Here is an 8409-nt window from a genome sequence, read left to right as displayed (position 1 = left end):
CTAAAGGCCAATATATCAATTTGGCCCCCAAAACTAACGAAAATAATTGTTAATTAACTGAGTGGGAGTAAAATGTCTAAACTACCCTCAGTTGAACAAAGGGACACAAAATGGAAATGGAAAATGGGGACTTTCTTCTCAACCCTCTCATCCAGCTGTGATCCAACCATTCTTCCCAACCCCATCTCATCCAGCCACGATCCCAGCCTTCCCCAGACAATCCAACCTCCAAGGCTGCCCGCTCGACCTTCCTAACGAGCTCTTCCATGCCCTCAACAACGCTTGCGGTGCTTCCAATGGAAATAACCCAAATGCACACACACGGCTGAAACGAAGCCGCTGCTGCTCTGTGCTTGCCGCTTGGCTCTACTCTGCAGACTCAGACTTGCGATCTCGTCTATTGCTGCTCCAACCCTTGACCTGTCCTGATGTGTTCTCGGTGTCGAAAGAGGAGAAGCTTTTCGGTGGTTAGAATGTGAATTGCTTGAGCAGCAACAAGGGCTTCTCTAGTCTCTCTGGTTGTTTCAATTGCTTGAACTCACTCTACCAAGTGAGTAAGTTTCAGATTAAAGCTCTCTTTTAATTCTCTCAAATTGATCCATGGTTAATAGAGATAACTGTGTGAAATGAGAATCTGGGGAATGAAGAGACGAAAGTCCCCATAATGGAAAATTTCCACTTCCATTTCTTCTCCCAATTCCAAAAGTCCCCATCTCCCAATTCCAGGAAAGATCTGTTCCAATTCCATGGTTGTTATTTGGGGGAAAAAAACCCTAAAGCGGACACAGAGGGAAAAAACGAAGTGAGAGAGAGAGAGAGAGAGAGAGAGAGAGAGAGAGAGAGAGAGAGAATTCATGATGGTGCAATGAGGGCAGCGAAGGCACCCTTGCAGATCCGGAGAAATTCTATTTCTCTTTTTTGTCTTCTCATTTTGTCTCTTTCTGAATTTCTGTTTTTTTATGTGATTAGGGTTTTAATTTGGGATGAAAATTGAGATTTGTATGGAATGGATGGAAGTGATGATTCTTTCCCCAACTTCTCGACTCTGATGGTACTAAGCTATTTTTTCCCTTCGGAGAATCCAAGCCAAGAGTCTGATGCATTCTTTCCCCAACCTTTCTGGTTCTTTCCTATGAATTTTGAACCCAGAAAATTTTCTTACCTGCAACCCACTTTTAGAAAGGTTGGACTGCTAAGAACATGGTGAGGCGAGGAAGACTGGAGAGGGTGGTGGCGGGGTTGCAGGGGAGGTGGTGGTGGTGGCGGCAGCAAGGAAATAACAGCAGAAGAAGAAGAAGGAGAAGAAGGAAAGAAAAGGGAATAAAAAAAATAAAAACAAGGGCAAAATTAACTTTACAAAATTACTAACATGGTGACATCACTACTTAACTGTTATAAGTTATTTCCGTTAGTTTTTTGGCCTAAATTGATATATTGGCCTTTAATGGGGTGGCATTAATTTCACGGTCTATCGAAGGGGGTGTCGCTGAAAATTTCCCTAAAGATTAAGGTCTGATTTGGTATGATTTTTATTTCAATTTTGGATTGATTTCTTGAAATAGTTGACAAATAGATTTTTGGTCAAAAAATTGAAATTGTTTTGGTTGTATAAATATGAAATATTTCAAGAATAAAAAAAATCCATTTGACAGTTCAAATTCTAAGAATAGATTCTCTATATTTCTTTGGGAAGGATGGTGGTGGTGGCGGTGAGGTAGTAGCGGGGGTGGTGGTGGTGACGTGGAAGTAGTGGAGGTGGTGGTTGCGGAAATAATGGCAGTGGAGATGGTGGTGGTGGTGGTGGCGATAGCGGTGGCAACGACAGTGGTAGCGGTGGTGGTGATGGCAGGAGGGTGGCGGTGGTGGTAGCGGAGTAGTAGTGGTGGTGTTGGCGGTGACAATGGTGGGAGTGGGGTGGTGGTGGTGTGACCATTAGGAGAAGAAGGGTGGTGTTTTATTTTTAACATGAAATTACTACTTTGCCCATGAAATTAAACATGTGCTCATTCAAGAGCAAGTTTGTTAAATCAAATGAAATAGAAATTCTGAAACAGCTCCTCAGCTATTTCAGAATTTCTATTCAACTTGATTTCTATTTCATTGAATTAAGGTGCAAAAATCAAGCCAAACAATTTCAGAAATAGAAATCACCCCCTGAAATTGAAATAGAAATCATACCAAATCAGGATAATTGAAGAATGGAATTCTAGATAATATGAAGGGTAGAATAGGTAACTGAAAGATTTGCCACAACGTGCATTTATACAATAGTATGATATGATATATATGGCTAAATGACCATGCATATAGATATGACCACGGTTTTGGAAACCGTAGCTAAATATAAGATATTCAGACACGGTTTTGAAAACCGCTACTAAATATAGGATATTCAGTCATGGTTTTTGAAAATCGCGGTAAAATAGAGTATATTCAATGCGGTTTCATAAAACTACGAATGAAATAGGATATTTAGCGTCGGTTTTCCTAAACCGCGGCTATATGTACACCAATAGCCACGGTTAATTACAACCGCGGGAAAATTTTATCCATTTGGCCGCATTTTCAAAAAACCGTGGCCATAGACAACCGCGAGTAAAGACCTCCGCCCAAGTGAGGCGAAGCGCTTTTTTTTTAGTGAAGCTTGTTAAGAAGAGAATCGATCGAACACATGGGTATGAGCTTGGCCAGTTGGGAACATAAACAAATGCATCCAACCCAGCAACAACAACCATGCACATTCTAGTCATTAGGCTTTAGGATTAGATTCAAAAACCTCATCACCTGGTTCCTCCTCATCCTCTCCTTGCTTTACATCACCTACTCCTCCAATCTCCTCCTTAATGAGTCATAGAATCCCCCACCAACCGAAAATTGCCACGTGGATGTGTCGGGACCCAATCAGGATCGAGCCGAACCGTTTACCCAGAGGGAGTCAGCGTCTCACTTCTTACCTGGCCAAGGCTTGGGGCTGCCGAGCCTTGAGCCGAGCTTACATACGTCGGCCATACCCAGAGTACCATGACTTGGCTGAGCTCCCGCATGACTGGGGGAAATTAACATAACGAGTACACCGAGGCCGAGGACGAGCACTAAGGCCACAACCGCCCGAGGCCAAGCTCCAAGGCTGAGCTCCTAGGCCGAGCACTCGGGCCGAGCACCGAGGCCACGATCGAAGAGACCGAGGCTAATCTCTGTGGCCGACCAATGAGGCCACGGACACCCGAGGCCGAGCTCTCCACCAGAACCACCATAACGGCCCATTGCAAATCGCGGGGCCACGTCAGCACAACCTAAGAATTACGGGATAAGGATCAAGCCACGATCTCACACGCTGCTGAACTATACTCCCATTAGGACTCTTACCATAGTGAGAGTCCGACCTCGAAAATCACTCTCCGTAGCGCTCCGCGTGGAAGAGTCTTACCAAAGAAGGACTCTTACCATATATGGACTCCTCCAACCGCCTCATCTCATCCTATAAATACCCAGGTATGGAGCTCACATGCTCATCTCACTTTTCACTTAGCTGTTACGCTGTTGCATTGGAGACCTAACTGGAGCGTTGGAGAGTCTTAGGTCGGAGCCACACCGGCTCTCTTGCGCTCACTCGATTTTTACTGGCTCATCCATGGGTGAACCGAGCATTGGAGGTTTTCACACGTAACAGATTTGGCGCTTTCTGTGGGAACGACATCAGCTAGTCATCGTCGTTTCTACCAAACTTCAGAGCAAAGACAATGGTTGTGCAAACAAGATCGGGGCAACACGGCTCAGCCTCCTGTGGGGATGAGCCATAACCTGACCGACAGGCGAGACACTCGCCACACCCTGAGACGTCACCGTAAGGTGCGATCGGACGGCCTCCGCGAGGAGGGGGGAATCATCGTATCACAGACGTCATTCCCAACCCCATTCCGTCGTCGGAGGGTGGGAACGAAGGAAGTGTGTTAGACATGATTGCGGGGGGTCGGACCTAGGCCGACCCGAACGGGCTGAGCCTACCACCGCCGCCACCCTTGCCGGAGAACTTGGACCCTAAAGCTCCAGTGAATAACTGACAAGTCATGGACCTACAGTTACAGGTGCTTCACACCAATGAGATGTTGCGAACCTTTATGACTCAAATGGCTCAGGGCGGGCTAATGGGTCAGCCATCGGGGTCGAAGAACTCCCCCTCCACATCTTGGTGGGGGCAATCAATGGGATGAGCGGGGACATCGCCAAAGTCTGAGGGCCATAGGAGACGTCGAACCGGCAGGGTCGATCGCTAGAAGGTCGGTCTTCTCCGGACGGCTTGACGACGACAGACACCAGAGAAGACACCAGGAGCCGTGTGAAGGACCCAACAGGAGGTGTGCGGCAGGAGAAGGAGAGGGGTCACGCCATAGTCCTCGGTGTCGAAGCCCACCTCGCCGAAGAGAAAGGCGAAGGAGCCCCCACGAGTTCGACCTCTAGGAGGATAGGCGTACTAGGAGAAGTGAAGCAGGCCGGACTGAGCGTAACGGTCGACCTAGGTAAGACGAGTTGGCTAACCAAAATGGATGACCTCGGCAGGACGAGTTGGCTGATCAAAATGGCCGACCTCAACAAGACGAAGTTCAAGATCACGTCCAAGTTGAGGAACAACGCGGCCAAGCACCCGAGTCTAAAGTGGAAAGAAGGTTACGAGAGTTGGCCGAGCAGGTTGAGGGATTAAAGAAACAGGTGACCCCGGACGCCTACTCCCTAGTCGGACAACACCCATATCCTTCGGAGATCATGATGGCACCCTTGCCAGCGGGGTTTAAGCTGGCTCCTTTTGACCGGTACGGCGGCACTACGGATCCAACCGACCACATCAATTACTTCAACGCGGTGATGACCATGTATGGGGGGACCGAGGTGGTGTCTTACCGAGCTTTCACCTCATTGCTGAAAGGGGCCACAACCTCATGGTTCTCGTGGCTACCGTCAAACTCCATCACCAGCTCTCAGCTTTGTCGAGCCTTCGTCATACGCTTCCAGAGTAGCATGAAGCATACGAAGATGGCAGTCAACCTCCTCAGCGTAAAATAAAGGTCTGATGAATCGATCCATGCATTCGTATCTCGTTTTAACAAGGAGTCCTTGGATGTTAAGGACCTAGATGAAGCCACGGCCCATATCGCGATGAGCAATGGGCTCACCAACATGGACACAATCAAGGATTTGGCCCGAAAACTGACCAAAGGCATAGCCGAGCTCTTAGACAGGTGCAACGAGTTTGCAGACATGGAGGATGTTCTCCAAGCCCGCAAGGCAAGCAAAAGCAAGGGAGAGAAGAAGAGGTCGACCACTGATGACTGAAAAGATGAGAAGAGGACCAGGACAGATCGTCGAACCGAGAGATTGGACCGAGCTCGGAGCCCCGAGTACACTCCCTTGAACACGTTGCAGAAGGAGATCCTGCTGCAAATCCAAGACGATGGATACATCCACCGACCTCGGCCGATCCAATAACTATTGTCTATTTCATAAAGACAACAGTAACGACACCGAGGATTGTTATCAGCTGAAAAGAGAAATTGAAGAGTTGATCAAGGCGGGGCATCTGAAGTGGTACATCAAGGGGGGCCGAGAAGAACGGGGGAACCGACGGCCAAAGACCCCAAAGTAAATTCGAGTCCGAGAATGACGAGCGTGCGAGGATAGGCCCAGCCGAGAAGAAAGATTCGGGGGGGGGGGCAATGGGACACAGGAGTGGCTCCTTTGGAGTTTGCATCCGCTGGTCATTTTTGATGCCTTTGATGCTCTGCTATGTAGGGGTTTGCCGACACTTCATGGACCTAATAAACACTTGTTTTGTCATGATATTTAGGTCTATTTCTATTTTCTGCTATCTTTGTGTGCTTTGCTGATCTATTGGAGAACTCCCTAGTTGAACTAGACTCTAATACAGGTAAGGGGATTCGACCTTAATTTTCTGCGTGTTTATCACATTAATTTCAACTTTATGCTGAATGCCATGCTCATGCATCATTACTTCTATACCTGGAGCATGTAGTTTTCTAGCTTTTATTTATGTACAATAGGTTGCACAAAGACATACTGCATTGCATTTGCATTGATTATTTATATGATGTGAATTTATGATGATGGAATTCGGTAATTTATAACTCAGATCATGCTTGCCTCATCATGTTTAGACTGCACTGGGCTAGGTTGATATTCATTACCCAGTACTGCGCCCCTTACCAACAGGGGGAAAGGTGTTGGACAACCCGTGGCAGAGACCGATGTGTTAGTTCCGGGATGCCATCTTCTGTCCCATGTTAGCGGGTCCTTATTTCCGCTGTGGGAATAAACAGGCAGGGTTGGTCATTTGGGGGTCTGTCGGGGTCCAATGTGTTAGTTCCGGAACTGGCGGGTCCTCACCATGGTAGAATGGTTTCGCTCAGGTGACCGAAGGGTTAGTTCCGGGATCGAGGTTAGCATCTACCACTAGTAGTAGTACTTATACCCCATGAGACTTAGTATCTGTGCTAGGAACATATTAGTTTAGCATATGCATCATGGATTTATTGTGTTTGTATGCTTGTACCCCCCCTTACTGGGCTCAGTTGAGAGCTCACCCCTGTGGATATCCTTATTTTTCAGGTGATTTAGTTACTTTTAATGTTGGATTTGAGGCGCTGGAGTTTGAAGTGCACGATATTTCGTGTGCACGTGATGATTGCGTAACCTCCTGATCTTGGCCTGATAGTCCAGGTTACCTCCCCACTCTTTTATGCTTTATATAGTTATAGTATAGTTTCTTGTATACTTTTACTCTGTGGTACCTTTGAGAACTGTATAGTTGTATCACAAGCCTTATCCTTTATATAAATGAAATATCACTTAGACTTCTCTTACTAATGATGTTATCTCTATTAATTAAATTATTTCTGCTGCCTCTGATTACTGTATCTGTGAGCAATGATTGTGAATAGAGTACTGCACTTGTGATCTTTGGGGATTGGTTGGATGTCAGAGACATCCTGCCACACTTGGCCCTTAATAACCAGGCAGGGGTGTGACACACCAGGTATTAAATGCTAAAAAAATGACCAAATTACCCTTTCTTCTATCTTTTCTAAAATCTAAAAAGACCTAATTGCCCTGACCTATTTGCTAAAATTGGAAAAGACCAAAATACCCTCATCTTCCCCAAATCATCTTCTTTTACCATGTAGATACCCACCACCACCACCACCGCTGCCCTTACCAATTCCACCATCGAGTCCCCCTCCCTTGCCTATTCCTCCACCAACACCGCCACCCTTACCAAATCCAACCCAGCTCCACCACCTTTTCCAAACCCACCTCCAGCACCGCCAACCTTTCCGATTCCACCACCAAATCCATGATCGTGGCCCTGAATTTCCGCCCTTTGCATTCTCATCTACAAATCCCTTAACTAGGGCACCGAAGCCCTTGGTCCTCCAAGTATAGATATTTTCCCAAAGTTAACACCCTCATCCAAATCGTTATCTGAAGTCATAACCCTTTCCCGTTTCATTCTCATTTTAAGTAAAACCCATCACTTCCATTGAAATTTTATCGAGTCTCGCAACTGGCAATTGTTACTTAACCATAATTTTCAGTACTGAACTCCTTTCTGCCGCCAAATCGTTTTATGAAGTTACAACAACTTTCTCGTTTCAGTCTCAGTTTCTCTAATCTTCAACTACAACCCATCACTTCAATTGAAATCCATTTCGACAACCTTGACACAAAACAGGAAGAAAAGAATATGAAATTTCGGTGGTGCTCATATTCTATGGGTGTTAACTGTTAAGGAGTCTATCATGCCATGGCGATGGCATTCAGAACAAGGAATTTTTATAATCATCGCACCACAAACCTTGTTCTCGAACAAACAAATTAAACCCATAAAAAAAAAAAAAAAAGGAAATAAATAAAAGAGTCAACAATATGGAGGCGAGCGTAACCCTAATCTCTGGATCTTTCATTTCGGCAGATTAGGGCTTTAAACGCCTCTGCTCATTATCAGGAATGGTTCAATACAAAAAAGCATCAGAGATTCTCAGATTTGGTAAGGGCGGCGGTGTTGATGGAGGAATAGGCAAGGGAGGGGGATTCGGGTGGTGGAATTGGTAGAGGTGGAGGAGTTGGAGGTGGTGCTGGAGATGGGGCTTCACGGTGGTGATGGTGTTAATGGTGGTGGTGGTGGTGGGTATGTAAAAGAAGACGATTTGGGGAAGATGAGGGCATTTTGGTCTTTTCAAATTTTAGCAAATAGGTCAGGGTAATTAGGTCTTTTCAAGTTTTAGAAAAGATAAAAGAAAGGGTAGTTTGCTCATTTTTGAGCATTTAATACTTGGTGTGGACTTAAATGGCATTAGGGGGGATAAAGCAAGGGTGGTACGTGGAATATTGAGGGTGGTA

At 46.0% G+C, this 8409-nt stretch overlaps 2 non-coding genes across 2 annotated transcripts; one reads left to right on the top strand and one right to left on the bottom strand.

The window, feature by feature from the left end:
* The first annotated feature begins 1010 nt into the window (after positions 1-1010).
* On the top strand, positions 1011-1103 carry LOC122644422. Its single transcript, XR_006330352.1, has one exon. It is a non-coding gene; the product is annotated as a small nucleolar RNA Z103 (small nucleolar RNA).
* A 6662-nt stretch (positions 1104-7765) lies between these two features.
* On the bottom strand, positions 7766-7861 carry LOC122644441. The gene has a single exon (XR_006330369.1). It is a non-coding gene; the product is annotated as a small nucleolar RNA snoR8a (small nucleolar RNA).
* Between the last annotated feature and the right edge of the window lie 548 nt (positions 7862-8409).

The sequence above is a fragment of the Telopea speciosissima genome, chromosome 10, assembly GCF_018873765.1.
Source record: "Telopea speciosissima isolate NSW1024214 ecotype Mountain lineage chromosome 10, Tspe_v1, whole genome shotgun sequence".
Lineage (NCBI taxonomy): Eukaryota > Viridiplantae > Streptophyta > Magnoliopsida > Proteales > Proteaceae > Telopea > Telopea speciosissima.
Note: the sequence above shows the minus strand (reverse complement) of the source record. Positions and strands in the feature narration are given on the sequence as shown.